Source organism: Vulpes vulpes, chromosome 7, assembly GCF_048418805.1.
Source record: "Vulpes vulpes isolate BD-2025 chromosome 7, VulVul3, whole genome shotgun sequence".
Taxonomy (NCBI): domain Eukaryota; kingdom Metazoa; phylum Chordata; class Mammalia; order Carnivora; family Canidae; genus Vulpes; species Vulpes vulpes.
Window position 1 is genome coordinate 18421577 of NC_132786.1, and position 15005 is coordinate 18436581.

The following is a 15005-nucleotide window of genomic DNA, read 5'->3' on the forward strand; positions in this document are numbered from 1 at the left end:
TACTAAATGTTTTCCTTATCTGTAAGTTGTACTGAAGCTCCTGGAAAGAACTTTCCAGCTGGGGGAAAAAAAAACAACAACATAATTCTTTATGGGTGATCTACCTGTTTTTCATCTTATGTACCGTGAGAAGCTTTCCTTCCTTCAGGAACTCCACCCAACACTGATCCTTCTTTTTTCATGCCACCAGCATCCTACTGACCTTACCTTGTACCTGTCACTGTCACAGCAAGTTGTGTCTCTCTTCACTGAAGCCACATTTCTGATTAATATGGGCTGAAATCATCTTATGTGGCAAGGGAAAGAACATGGAGGATCACTAGGCCTGGGTTTGGATCATATCGTGTCTATTCTCAGTTACAAGACACATTTTGCTGCAGAGGAGGCTGGGGAATGCTGTATGGGCTATGTGTCTGGGTAGGAGAGAAAATGGACTCAAGAGTTAGACTCTCTGCCATAACATGTGAACAGGTAGTGGTAATTTACTATTATAATAGGATAATGGAGTAAAGTAAACAAGCTAAGTGTGTTCAGCGTCCAGCTCTTGATTTCTGCTCAGGTCATGATCTCTGGTCCTGGGATTGAGCTGCAGAACAGGCTCTGTGCTCAGCAAGGATTCCACATGGCATCCTCCCTCCCTCTCCCTCTGTTCACCAACTCCCATCGCTCATGCTCTCTGTCTCTCTCTCTCTCTCTCTCTGAAATGAATAATAAATAAAGAAATCAGATATATAAAAAATAAAATAAATTTTTTCTCACTCATTTTTTTTCTGGCTATAGATTGTCTAATCTCTCTTTTTTCAAATAAACAATACTCATTGTAAAGAAGACATTTCTGCAATTGAAAAAACATGTTCATAATACAATGTACATAACCAATAATGAAATTAATATGTAGTATTCCATTGATAGGTTGGTCAATTTGGTTTCTTTTAGGTAGTTATCCTCCTTATCAATAGGAATTCTAAGATAAAAGTCAATCTCCTTAAAATCTTTGCGGTATGAATCACGATAAAAAAATGAAATATATATATATATATATACACATGCACATATATGTAAAGATTCTGCTTTTATATTTCTACAAGCTTTACAATGTCATTTTGAGTGAACTTAATCATTATTTTTAATGATTTCACCATATAATTGGGGAAAAAATGACTTACAACACAGTATTTTACTTTTGCAGTTCAAACGAGCTTTGGAATCGGGCATTGCCATTCATATTCAAATTAATAATCATGAAATCATAATGTAGATTTTGCTGCCTTTTGTGTTACATTTGTCTGTTAGAGCAGAAAAGTTAAATAAATATTTTACTGATGCTTCCTTTTTTTTTAAGTTTGGCTTTGGGGGACATGATATTGTGTGGATGTAGGTGGTCTTTTTTTCTTTTTTAAGCTATGTAGAGGAGAGAAATGAACAGGTTAGAAAAGAAATAAGAGTTCCTTTTTAAACAAATTACAGACCAGAGATAAACCACATACCCAATCCCTTAATCTGTCCCATTTCTTATTTATATTAATTGAAGAAAAAATACTGGCTTTGTAGCAAGATGCATTCTTCCAAGCAACACTCAGAAAAAGAAAAAGGCTACTTCCACATTGTAATTACTTAGCATTCTTTTTCATTTTTGCTTGAACAGGGTGAAAAACGTCAGTAGGTCTGCTCATGCAAAAGAAAAGAAGTATAAAACATCAAACATGCATTCATTAGAGATTATTATAGAAAAAAGTATTTAACTTTAGGGAGGAAACACTTAACCTGATACACATTAAGTTCTCCTCTCTTCTCCTCTAAGAAAATGAGAATAATTAAGGAGAATGATTACAGGTGCTGCTAATTGGTTCCAAGTTTAAGGACACCACTTATGACACCTTTGTTTTTATTGATGATAATTCTATAACATACTCATACTTACTCTTATTACCATTGACAAAACTATCGTCTTGAGAATGCTAAGCACAGCAAATGGCTGTACCTTTGAATATATTACAAAAAAACAAGTGCTTTTGTGTGCCTTAGTTGATCTTCATGCCATTAGATGTAGCTGAGTGCCACGTTTTTCCACTTGGAATAAATGTTAACCCTGACTGCTTCCTACACTTGGTAGCATTTGGTGGACTCCGGTGCATTTTTCTGCAATGTGATATGCACTTGTTGGAGTGTATAGAGGGAATTTATTTTTTTATTTTTATTTTTTTAAAGACTTTGTTTATTTATTCCTGAGACACAGAGAGAGAGAGGCAGAGACACGGGCAGAGGGAGAAGCAGGCTCCCTATGGGGAGGCCCATCCAGAACTCGATCCCAGGCCCTGGGATCACAGAGTCACGACCTGAGCCAAAAGCAGCAGATGCTCATCCATGAGCCACTCAGGTGCTCCTATAGAGGGACACAAAAAGAAATGTAAATGGTGAGTTGATTTCTTAATTTCTAAGAATTCTTGACCTCAAACTCTTTAATCACTTTTTATTTTCTGAAGGACTTTTAAAAGTTAAGATAATTTTTGAGCAGCTCTTCTTTTAATGTTATTTTTCCCTTGAACTCTTCGCTCTTTTAAAAGAACACGTACATATGCATGTGTGTATACATGTATTAATTCATATCACGTTAGTTTTCAAAAAGTTTTTCTTCTCTCTTTCCATAACTGCCATCATTTTTATGAGAAAAAAGAAGCAACTTAAAACGGTGTGCTCCTATTCTCTAGTCAGTTACCTTGCCCAAGTCCTGAAACCTTAACTGAGGGATCCCTGGGTGGCTCAGCGGTTGGGTGGCTGCCTTTGGACCAGGGAGTGATCCTAGAATCCCGGGATTGAGTCCCGCGTCGGGCTCCCTGGGGGAGCCTGCTTCTCCCTCTGCCTGTGTCTCTGCCTCTCTCTCTCTCTCTGTGTCTCTCATGAATAAATCAATAAAATCCTAAAAAAAAAAAAAAAAACCTTAACTGTTGAATAATGGGAACTTGCTGGTAGCATGGCAACTGGCTGTGCTTAACCCAGAAACAAATTCCAAAGGACAGAAAAAAAACCAAACCAAACCAAACCAAAACAAAACAAAAAAACAAGGAATTTGGATACATGTGGTGACACAGAGAATGAATAATGTACTGCACACACACACACACACACACACACACACACACACAAACAAATGCACAAAAAAAAGCTTTCTTGGGAATCTTATGCCACTTCTCCAAAACAGAGATGATAGGCATATGAGGTATAATGCAACAGCTGATGACAAGAATGATATTTAAATATACATCTTATTACTAAAACAGTAAGTTATTAACGAAATGAAAATTGAAACAGCACTAATAACACTAATTATTTTGCCTATCATATGGGGGGGGGGAGATAAATACTACACAATGCTGGTAAGAGTATGGAGAAAGTAGTGCTCTGATTTTCTGCAGTAGTGCTAATCGGTAAAGCTTTTTGGAAATTACTTTGAAAATACATCTTGAGGTTCAAATATTGCATAACCTTTGACTCAGCGATACTATGTTTATAAATGTACCATGTGTGTACTAACACAAGTCATACAAAAATGTATGCAGAGAAGTATTTGCTGAGTGAGTGTTGAGCTTTTGCTCTAGAATCAGATAGACCTGAATTGCAATTACCACTTCATTACTTTCTTTTTTAAATATATATATATATATTTTATTGGAGTTCGATTTGCCAACATATAGTATGACACCCAGTGCTCCTCCCATCAAGTGCCCCCCTCAGTGCCCATTACCCCATCACCCCATGCCCCCCGCCCACCTCCCCTTCCACTTTCCCTTGTTCCTTTCCAGAGTTAGGAGTCTCTCAGGTTCTGTCTCCCTCTCTGATATTTCTCACTCATTTTCTCTCCCTTCCCCTTTATTCCCTTTCACTATTGTTTTATATTCCCCAAATGAATGAGACCATATAATATTTGTTCTTCACCGACTGACTTCTTTCACTCAGCATAATGCCCTCCAGGTCCATCCATGTCGAGGCAAATGGGGGGGTATTTGTCGTTTCTAATGGCATTACTTTCTAGATATGTGAGCTTAGGCAAGTTACATAGCATGTCTAGATTTCACTATCCTTTGAGAATTAATGAAATGATGTCTATAAAGTGTGTAAGAAAGTGTTTGGCACCTCATAAGTACTTGAGAGATGTTTATTAGTCTTTGTAATGAAGATAATATTGTTATAAATATTATGCAGCATCATTTATAATAAAGGTCTCAAAACAAGCCCCTTATTCAACTGGGATATCGGATAAATAAACGTAGGTACATTGAATAGAATACAACAGAGTCACTCAAAAGAATAAGATCAATCTATGTGGAAGTAGAGGCAAGAAATACTTTGAAAAACATGGTTTTAGTATTAATAGGATTATTCCATGTGTGTGAAAAGACACTAATATATTTTGACTAGTCTATTATCAACAGAAAGAGGGAAAAGGATATGAACCAACATATTAATGGTGGTTATCTCTGGGAAGTGGAATAATGAGCCATTTTTATTTTTCTCCATTATGTTTTTTGAGATATTTAATGTTTTTTAAGGTCATTCTTTATTGTCTGCCAAAGTCAAACAATTTATCGGAAAAAATTAATCCTGATTTTCTGGCATTAAGGATATAGACCAGAATATGTCATCTATCTCTACGTATGGAGATATAGATATAGATATGGATATGTAGATATAGATATAGCTGCATACCATATCTATAGATAGAGATAGATGACATATTCTGGTCTATAGATGGATATAGTATGTGATTGTATCTTTATATCTCCATACATAGAGATAGATGACATATTCTGGTCTATAGATGGATATAGTATGTGATTGTATCTTTATATCTCCATACATAGAGATAGATGACATATTCTGGTCTATAGATGGATATAGTGTATGAATGTATCTTTATATCTCCATGCATAGAGATAGATGACATATTCTGGTCTGTAACTTTAATAAAAAAAATAAGATGCACATATAAAATATTAAGTAAGTAGGTATCATGTAGCCTGATATGTTCTCTATTTGAAAGTTAGAGAGAACTATGGAAATTCGTTAACACTTTTTGTGGTATCAGTACTTAAAAAAGAAACCCTAGAAATGGAAGGAACCTCAATACTTCTCTGAGTCCAGCATCTCACCAAGAGCACAAATTCACTGAAAGCCATCTCCACTAACTTCATCTGATTTGGAGGATAATAAACTACTAACTCCAAAAATAAAATATTGCTGTTAGAATGTTATTTCTTAGATTGATTAGAATGTGCTTTCTCATAAAATCCCTGCCATCATTTCTATTTTTGTTTCATAAACCGAATGAGGCTCTTTATAAACTTTCTTTAGATGAGAGCTTTTTAAATAGTTTCAGGTTGGATACACATAATTTTTTCATTTAAGATTTTCCCCAATTCTTATTACTTTTCTGTGTATCAGAGGATTTCCAGACTCATTACCTTCTTGGTGCTCATATCTGAACGTCCTCAGAGACACTTATTCTCCTTTAGAGTCTGACTAATGCCATTCCAAAGTCAGGATAACCTTTCAAAGGGAATAGTCAGCGTGGTGATCCAGCTGTTTGTTAGTCCTAGCAATATCAGGCTTCATGTTCTCTAACTATAAGTATCAAGGCAGACAAAAGTTTCTTTACTATTTTCTAGTTTCAAGCCTATTTTATTATTTTGGAATTTGTATTTTTATGAAATATAATAATTTACAAATTATTTTAACAAGCTTTATATATCCTTTATAAATTTTGCAAATTTTTAAGGTAATCTGGATCCAAATATTTGCCCTCTTAAGTAATGTGGGAAGCTCATTTCAGCACAGTTAATGTGTTAGGAACTATGAAATAGCAACACATTGAAAGAGTCAAGACCAGACCACATTCCTTTCATTTTAACTTAATTTAACATCATCATCAAGAGTAAATTAAGGGTTGACTGTATTTTTAAAATTATATATTAACATACATACACACATATGCATGCACACACACCCACGCACACACACACATTGAAATGTACTTTGGAGCAAAAAGGGACATTAGTGTAGTCATGACTTGTAGGGCAATGACCAGAACATTAGCCTTATATGGGATTCTAAGTTCTCTTAATAAATAATCAAGCCTAGAATATTGTTGTGAAGTTCCACTTACGAGGCACATAGTGTTCAAATTCAACTTGACATTTGATATTCTATGTCACCACTATGAAAGTTCTTGTAGTTTTTGAAAATGTTTTGACAGGGAGTCAATTTGCAATTGAAATGAAGGATTATCAATGTTGCTTGCTTTTGTAAAGATGTAGTGAGAGGAGACATGTAAAATATCAAAACATTTAGTTGGATGTGAGAAGAAACTTATCTTGGTGTATTTTCAAAACTTTTATTTTAAAATACTTTTAAAAATATGACAGAGAAGTTTTAAGATTTGGGGTTTGACAAGGGGTGAAGCCGTTAATGCAGGGAGGTGCTGCCAGAAGTCAGCTGACAAGCGGACCTGGGACACTCACCTTTCCCACTAGGTCCTTGTATTGATCCAAATTTTTTGAAAATTTATCCTCTAAGATTATTTCTTTATTGGATTTTTTGTTTAACAGACATGCAGAGAGCAGGGAGCAGGAGAGGGAGACACAGGCTCCTCAAGCACACTCTGCCCCAAACACAGAGCCTGCCAGGGGCGGGTTCCCAGGATGCTGAGGTCATGACCTGAGCCACAACCAAGAGTCAGATGCTAAGTGACAGAGCCGCAGGCGTCAAGCCCCTTGTCCCTGCTGTGGACACTCCTGCCCCCCACCCCCACCCCCCACAGCCACTGAGAGCTCGGGCTTTGGCCTGCGCTCCAACTCCCAGGTGGTCTGGAGGCTACAGTGCAGGCTGCACGTCCCCTCTGTCCCACCTCAGGCTGAAAGGGCCTCAGCCCTGAGAAGGAATCGGATCTGCCCGACCACCCCCAGCCGGAGGGAGCTGCTGGAGCAGGAGGTAGAAGAACTGGTGCCCACCTTGCTGAGCATTGACTACTTGTCCATATTTGAGTTCCTAAATGTTTTTGGAGGAATATGGCACCCCTGAAGAGGTGCTGGACCTGCTGTTTGCAAAGTGAGCTCCCTGACTCCACAGCCCAGTGGGATGGGCCACCTACTGGTTGGGAGACTTGGGGAATGTTCCTGAACTTCCCGGCCCCTCAGGCGGCTGCTCCGACTGGAGTAGAGTCACACAGGGCCTGGTCGGGTCCTGTAGGGCAGCCCCCGGGGCCTGGCCTGTGGCAGGTCGGCTAGAGGGGCTGTGCTTGTGCTCAGCAGTCATCATCGTTCCCTCCCCATGACGAAGCGTGTGCCGCCTCCCCACCGTCGCCAGGGTCTTGAGCTGGCCTGTTTTGCCATTGAAAGGGAGTTTTGAGTCCATCTGGGGTCTGTATCCTGGGGCATTCGGAGTAGGGGTCCCCGGGGACACCTGGGGGCCCCGGCCCACTCGGATATCGGCCAGGGCCTGGCCGGAGCCCTTTCACTCCTCAAGCATTCAGGAAGCACCGGCAGGTGCAGGCGCTTCTCCAGGAGCTGCCCCTGGCCCCAGGCACAGAGCGGACGGCCCCCCAGGGCTCCGGACTAGTCGGAGGTCAGAGGGTGACAGCAGCTATGAGGAGAGGTCGCGTCCACTGGATGACTCATGTGATGCCCCCCGCCCTCCTCTAGATATCGATGCATCGTAGCTTCCTGCAAGAAGGAAGGAATCCGGGACCAGTGGGAAATGTGAGTGAGCTCTGGCTCATGCAGGGGAGCCTTCCCTCTCCAGGAGGGCCGCGAGGGGGCTGTGGCCTGGAGGGGCTGCTGGACCCTCACCCCACACATCTGCAATTCCTGTGACAGGGTGAAGGTCTAATGGGTCCTTTGAGAAAAGAGGAAAGGAGGGCTGTGGATGGGATACGGGCTTTGTGGGAGAGCACTGGGACCCCTAATGGAGTCCTTCTCCACACCTGCCCCCCTCAAAGCCCTCTGTCTCCCCGCCACCTGGGACCCAGAGCAGAGGGTGTGGGGAGCATCGCACTCACCAATCTGGTGGCACCTCGACCCGGGTGCACGGCAGGTGCTCAGGAGGGCCAGTGAGGGCTCAGGGACCAGACGGCCCCCGCCCTGTCAGATTAGAGTCAGTGGAAGGACACCCCCTGGGGGCCCCTCATGAGTATGCAGCGCAGAGCCACAGGAGGGAAGGCGGTGGTACCGGGCGGTTCCCGGCAAGGCCTAGCAGGACACAGAGCCCACACCCTCCCCGCTTGGACATTCCCAGAGGGATAGTCTGTGCAGTGAGGGCGATGACAGGCCGACGCCCCCTTCCCCGGACACCTGCCAGTGGATTCAAGGGGCAAGTGGGCAGGGAGCCAGGCTGAGGAGTGAGTCCCACTTCCCCAGGAAAGACAGTGATGGTCACGCCGCTGGTCATGGGCTCCCACGCACAGAGGCTTCGTGCCAGCCCCTCGTCAGTGAGCACGGCTGTGGCAGGCAGGACCGCCAGGTGGCAGGTGGACAAGGAGCAGCACTGGCCTCCGATAGCCCCGAGCGGGAGTCCGGGGGCCGTTCCTGCAGGGCTTCCCCGGGACACCTTGGTGTGAGGGAGCCCTGTCATCCAATGCCTCTGCCCATCCGTACCTCCAGCTCCATCTCCTGCATCCTGGACATCCGGCTGGACTACTATCAGGAGGATTTTCATCAGCCACCGGAATTTCTCACCCTGAGGAAGCTGCTGGCATTCATGGGGATCAACATGCCAGGCTCAGACCTGGAAAACCAGGCCCAGGACTGGGGTGGCCGAGCTGGGGACAGGGTGGGCCACACAGACCCAGCCTCTGTGCAACTGGGCTGGGAGCACAGGGTAGGCTCACACCCCATCCCCACGGGCTGCAGTCTGGGGAGACCTCCCAGGGCGCTTGCCCTCACACACATTGGACGGTGGGAAGAGTGTCCTTGATTTGAGAGGGACGTGGAAAGTGCGTCCTGGTGATGATACTTTGTCTTCTTCGGGCTATAGCTTCGGACCCCGAGCAACACCCTGACCCACCTCAGGAGCCCACCCCAGCTCTGACTGTGGGGCCTGCTGAAGCTTCCGGGCCTGATCTGTTCGAGCCAGGCACGGCTGCTGGAGGTGAGTGTTTCGCCCGAGTCAAGATGCAAGCTGCTGAGTCAAAGCCAATGCACGTGGTGGTCAAACCTCTGACTCAGTGTCCCGACCTGGAGGAGCCACCTGCACCCTTGGTTGACCTGGAGGAGGAGCAGGCCCCAGAGCCTGCAATCAAGCTCCCGGAAGTGCCGGAGCAGCCACCTGCCTCAGTGGAGCCACCGGCCTCGGCCCTGGAGCAGCAGCTCGTGATGGCTGCAGCCCGACGGAAGGCTTCCCCTGCCCCTCACTGCACGGTTTCTATTTTTGTGGTTGTCATAAACCTCTATGATTGCGTCATGAGTTTCCTCTGATGCTTTTAAATTATACATCGTGGTACTTTAGGTCCATTCCCAGTGTCGCACAGGCGAGGCCAGAAGGCACCTGGGCCACATTTCCACCACACAGACAGCCGACTACTGACCGTCGTGCCCACGCCCTCCCTGCTGTCCCTGCAGCCCCTGCCTTTCTCTCTGTCTCTGTGGCCTTTCGTCCTCTGGGATGTGCGTGTACCTGGTGTACTTGGTGTGGCCTCCTGTCTCTGCCGCAGACACGAGAGTGACTCCTCGTTTTCCCAGTAGTTAAGAAACATGTCATTTTGAGGCTGAGGGAACAAAGATCATGTGAAGCCCCAAATGAAATGTTTCCATTGTCCAGGATAGGTTCCCCGGTGTAATGTGTCAGGTAAAAAAGTAAATGGTTCCTTAAGGTTTCAGACAGATGGTATTTACTTAATAAAATGAGGATTCCCATAGAGAGAAAAGAGGACATTTGCCTTCTACCTAGGAATAACTGCCCGTTGCACGCGGTTGGGTCCCCCAGGCCTGAAACTGGTCACTTACGATACACACGCACGCCCGTTCTCATCAACACAGGTTTCATGATAGCCAACGGGGGCATGCTAGGGGACGTGAATCAGAGAGAGAAAAGACAAGCGTCGCATGAGTACAGGTATACGTGGAATCTAAAACATAGAACCCCCCCCCCCGGCAAACAAACTACAAGACAACAAAAACACAATGGCCTGAACTCTGATACAGAAAACATATACGTGGTTGCCAAGGTAAGGGGTGGGACGTGGACCGAATACGTAAGACGCCAGAAACTGACGACGATTCAAAAAAAGACAGAGAATATCAAGAAGGAACCTGGAGAGTAAATATCTCTTCAATATGTTAACTTCTAGCTTCCCACTACCCCGGGTCCCTTAGGTATTAACTCATGCTACAGCATCCAATTCTCCGGGCCTCGCGGGAACCCTCGTGTGGACACGGTAGTACTGCTGAAGGATTTCGTAGCATTAATTACAGAGGCCTTGGCTCCTGGGTGTGTGCGTCTCTAGGTGTTCTTCCGGGTTCCAAGTATAACTATGTAATCACAACTTCCCTAGATCAAAGTGCACGGTTTCCCGAGTCTTGGTAGAAGTGCACGTCACAAAACAATCCCTGCAGGTGAGGAAATGCACAGGTACCCACCAGCCCGAATGATGTGTCCTGCTTGTTTTGCAGCCCAAGGTTAGCTCCAGGTGTGATTTTTTTTAAAGGTTTATTTATTTATTTATTTATGATAGAGAGAGAGAGAGAGAGAGGCAGAGACACAGGAGGAGGGAGAAGCAGGCTCCATGCCGGGAGCCCGACGTGGGATTTGATCCTGGGACTCCAGGATTGCGCCCTGGGCCAAAGGCAGGTGCTAAACCGCTGCGCCACCCAGGGATCCCCCAGGTGTGACTTCTCTTGGTCCCTAGAGAATCACACTTTCCTCAGGGTCATGCTCCCCGCCAGGCCCCGGGGGAGTGTCCACAGACAGGCCCGCCCTCCACGGAGCCTAGAGGGGACCCGAGAGGGCCTCCACCCGCTAGTCTAGTTGGGGCGTCGGGGCACCCAGGCTCAGTCCTGAGGGGAGCAGACGCCCCAATCGCTCCTGGAGGCACGAAGCCTCTCTCTGGCTCTGTGTCTCCCTCCCTGTCTCCACGTCCCCGTCTCTCTCTCTCCCTCCCAGTCTCTGTGTCCCTCCCAGTCTTTCTTCCCTCAATCCCTACACCTCGGCCTGTCCCTCCCTGTCTCTCTCCCTGTCTCTGTGTCTACCTTCCTGTCTCTCGGTCTCTCACTCGTCTCCCTCCCTGTCTCATTCTCTCTCTCCATCCTGTGTCTGTCTCTGTCTCTCCCTCCCTGTCAAAGAGAAGAGGCTGACATAAGAATGCATTAAGTCGGGATCCCTGGGTGGCGCAGCGGTTTGGCGCCTGCCTTTGGCCCAGGGCGCGATCCTGGAGATCCGGGATCGAATCCCACGTCGGGCTCCCGGTGCATGGAGCCTGCTTCTCCCTCTGCCTGTGTCTCTGCCTCTCTCTCTCACTGTGTTCCTATCATAAATAAATAAAAATTTAAAAAAAAAAAAAAAAAAAAAAAAAAAGAATGCATTAAGTCCATTCAAATGAAGTGAACACAGTCATCAAATATAGCCTGAACAGGAGACAGTAGCTGGAACAGAGGACCTTGCACAAAAATTTAAATATTTGTAGAATACAAATACAGGGGAAAGGAAAGAAAATTATGATTACAGAATGAAGGTGAGTTGCAAAGATCCAACCTGCGAGTATTAAAGAATTTCCAAAGAAGGAAATGGTAAGTGGATCAGAGGCAATATCCCAAAGTATAAGAGACCTTTCTGAATCTCAAAGAGAAATGCTCTGAAGATCAAAATGCCCCACAATATTCTAGGGAAAACTAATGAAAGAGGTCTACACCTGCACGTATCCCCTTGAAAATGTGTTCTCCTCATTGTAGCCAGGACGAACCATTCAAAATAGGAGTCTCAGAAGATCGTTCCAAGCTTTAAATTGTTTAATGCGTTTCCAGTTTGGCTCCGCACCTCTCCACACACTTCTCCCTGGCTTTCGGCCTAACTGGCCTTCTTTCTGGTGCTTGCATGTGCCTTGCACCTGCTGGCATTAGGAAGCTGGTACAAGGTGTTCTCTCCCCCTCGAAATGCTGTCAACCCTCCCCGCCTAGGGTTCCTCTGGTTAACTCTTTTTTTTTTTAATTTTTATTTATTTATGATAGTCACACACACAGAGAGAGAGAGGCAGAAACATAGGCAGAGGGAGAAGCAGGTTCCATGCACCGGAAGCCCGACATGGGATTCGATCCCGGGTCTCCAGAATCGCACCCTGGGCCAAAGGCAGGCGCCAAACCGCTGTGCCACCCAGGGATCCCCCTCTGGTTAACTCTTACTTTGGGATCTCATATATCACTTCCTCAAGGAAAGCTTCCCAGATCTAACTAGACTGATATACCTATTAAATGCTCTTGTAGCACCATGTACCTTCTAGGTTAGTACTTCTGACAACTAGATTTATATTTATGTATGTGAGTCTTTGACTACTGTCTGCCCTTAGAGTATAGCATCCATGAACGCAGAGACCAAGGAGCAAAGTCCAGTTTCATAGCACCAGCCAAATTGGGAGGATGTACGTGCAGCATCCAGCTAGCCCATGCTACACACATCCTTGCAACACCAAACAGAAGTGCAGGCATTGCTGCTGCCGGCTCCTCTCCCTGCCTTCAGGGGCCTCTTGTCAGCCTCCTGCCTTAAGTATGCCCAGGTGGGAAGGAGGCGCCAATGTTACTCATCCCCAAAACTCCAGGGACACATGTCGGTCTCCCAGTTGCTCATGGTGCACCGTCTGACTGCATTCTCGGGCCAGGGTGGAGAGGAGACCTACATTTGCTACAGCTTCAGCACAAATCTCTTTCTGCCAGCTTCTCTGACCATTCGCTCTCTTAGAGCTTCCCTCACTTGATGGGTGAGGGACCAAGGAGTACCATTCCTCTCCCTCGCTGGAAGGGGAGGAGAAGAGGACCTTAGGCTCCCATAGCACAAAGCCGACACACACTCTCCTATGTAATGAAACTCCCTTTCCCGTTTCAAGTCTTTTCATGCAGTCTACCAGTGCACGATGATGGGCGACGATCACAGGACTGCTGTGCGTCTAGCACTCATTGAGCCTCTTCGAGAAAGTGGATACAACAGGGAAAGCCCCAGTCAATATCGTGTTAGGACTGCATCCTGAACGTCGGGGAGATAGAGGATCCCACTTCTCTAAAACCAATGGCACCTCTTTTTCGTGTTTTCTCTTCAACTATCTTATCAAGTATTCATTGCATGTGGCTCCTTCTGATTTTAGGGGGCGGATCTATTTCCTGGATCTGAATGCCTGTTTCCCTTCCCAGATTAGGAAAGATTTCAGCAATGACTTGTTCAAATACATATTCCGGCCCTCTGGCCCTTTTGGCGCCCCGGGAACCCCAATTACACGTAGGTTTTTCTTCCTCAGGCTGTCGTGTATTTCCCTTAATCTGTCTTCATGGTCTTTTAATTGCCTGTCTCTTTTTTCCTCAGTTTCCCTCTTTGCCATCAACTTGTCTTCTATGTCACTCACTCGTTCTTCCACCTCGTTAACCCTCGTCGTTAGGACGTCTAGTCTGGATTGCATCTCATTTAATTGATTTTTAATATCTGCCTGATTAGATCTAAATTCTGCAGTCATGAAGTCTCTCGAGTCCTTTATGCTTTTTTCTACAGTCACCAGTAGCTGTGTAATAGTGCTTCTGAACTGGCTTCATGACATTGAATTGTAGTCCAGATTTTGTCACTCTGTGGGAGAGAGGACTGTTTCTGATTCTTTCTTTTGAGGTGAGTTTTTTTTTCCAGTCATTTTGCTTAGTGCCAGAGTGGCCAAGAACAAGTTGTATTGGGAAAAGGAGAAAAAGAGAGAAGATAAGGAAGAAAAGAAAAAGAAAAGAAAAAAAGGAAAAAATAAAAAAAAGAGAAGAAAAGCAAAAAAGGGGGGAGAAGCAGCAGAAATCGAAAAACAAAAAACAAGGGGGAGTATCTTCTGGTTGTGTATACTGTAAATCCCTCGACTTCCCTTGGAACTTTCCAGTGCTGCTTGGTCAATTGTTTTCCCCCTGTCCGTCTAGCTGGTCTTCTGGGGCAGGGGTCTGCTGTGCTGATTCTCAGGTGTGAGAACTTGGAGGAGCTGCTCAGCGCCCTGCCTGGTGCAGGGCGCAGTGAAGGTTGTTTAACCTGTTCATCCTGTGAGGACACAGTGAGGCTCCGTGGGGGTTGTTTACTCCGTGAGGCCCCAGGAGGAACAGCCACAGTGGCGGGGCCAGCTCTGCAGCCCTGGAGTCAGCACCTGCAGTAACTGCGGAGCTCTCAGCCTACAGGTGCCTGGATGCTCCCGAGGGGGGCCGCTGATCTGCTCAGCTCGGGGCCACCCGGCTGCAGGAGTGTCCTTGCTGTCCTGGGCCCTCCTGGCCCTCTGCCTGTCCCGGGGGGGGAGCATCGGTTCCTGGGCTGTGTCCCCGGCACCCTGTGCTCCCGGGTCCAGCCGTGTGTGCTGCAGCCCTTTAGGGAGCTCGGCCGCGGGGTGTGGGCGCTCTCCCCAGGGCGCAGCTCCTGTTGGTGCCCCGGGGAGCCAGAGCGCATCCCCGCCCTCCTGGAGTCCTGCTCCACCTCCCTGCGAGCGCCTTTCTGCCCGGGAAGGTTGGGGAAGCTCCTGTTCCTCCGGGCCGGGCTCTCCTGTCCTGGGGGCTCTCGCCGCGGCCCTAGCCCGGCTCCTCGCCGCCCCCCCCCCCACTCGGAGGCCTTTTTTCTCTTGTTTATTCATGAGAGACACAGAGAGACACAGGCAGAGGGAGAAGCAGGCTCCCTGTGGAGAGCCTGATGAGAACTTAATCCCAGGACCCTGGGATCACGACCTGAGCCAAAAGCAGATGCTCAACCACTGAGCCACCCAGGTGCCCCTCTCTTACTGCGTTTAAGGTCTCTTTAATCCTTAATGTTCACAGTTT

The 15005-nt window shown here is 46.2% G+C and overlaps 1 protein-coding gene and 1 long non-coding RNA gene across 15 annotated transcripts in view; one reads left to right on the plus strand and one right to left on the minus strand.

Moving 5' to 3' along the window:
* Positions 1–15005, minus strand: part of LOC140599793 (adenylate cyclase type 1-like) — a 531081-nt gene that overhangs the window by 364652 nt on the left and 151424 nt on the right. For 2 of the 14 annotated variants that reach the window (XR_012002783.1, XM_072765014.1), the window contains exon 4: positions 1611–2917. The exons of 11 other annotated variants lie outside the window; for them this stretch is intronic. The gene's annotated coding sequence lies outside the window, so the exon portion shown is untranslated. Of the gene's footprint in view, positions 1–1610; positions 2918–15005 lie in introns of those variants that run through there. One more of the 14 variants, XR_012002779.1, reaches the window with a different exon arrangement.
* LOC140599800 (uncharacterized) lies at positions 2331–7765 on the plus strand. The gene is made up of 3 exons (XR_012002802.1): positions 2331–2414; positions 6603–7101; positions 7695–7765. It is a non-coding gene; the product is annotated as an uncharacterized lncRNA (long non-coding RNA).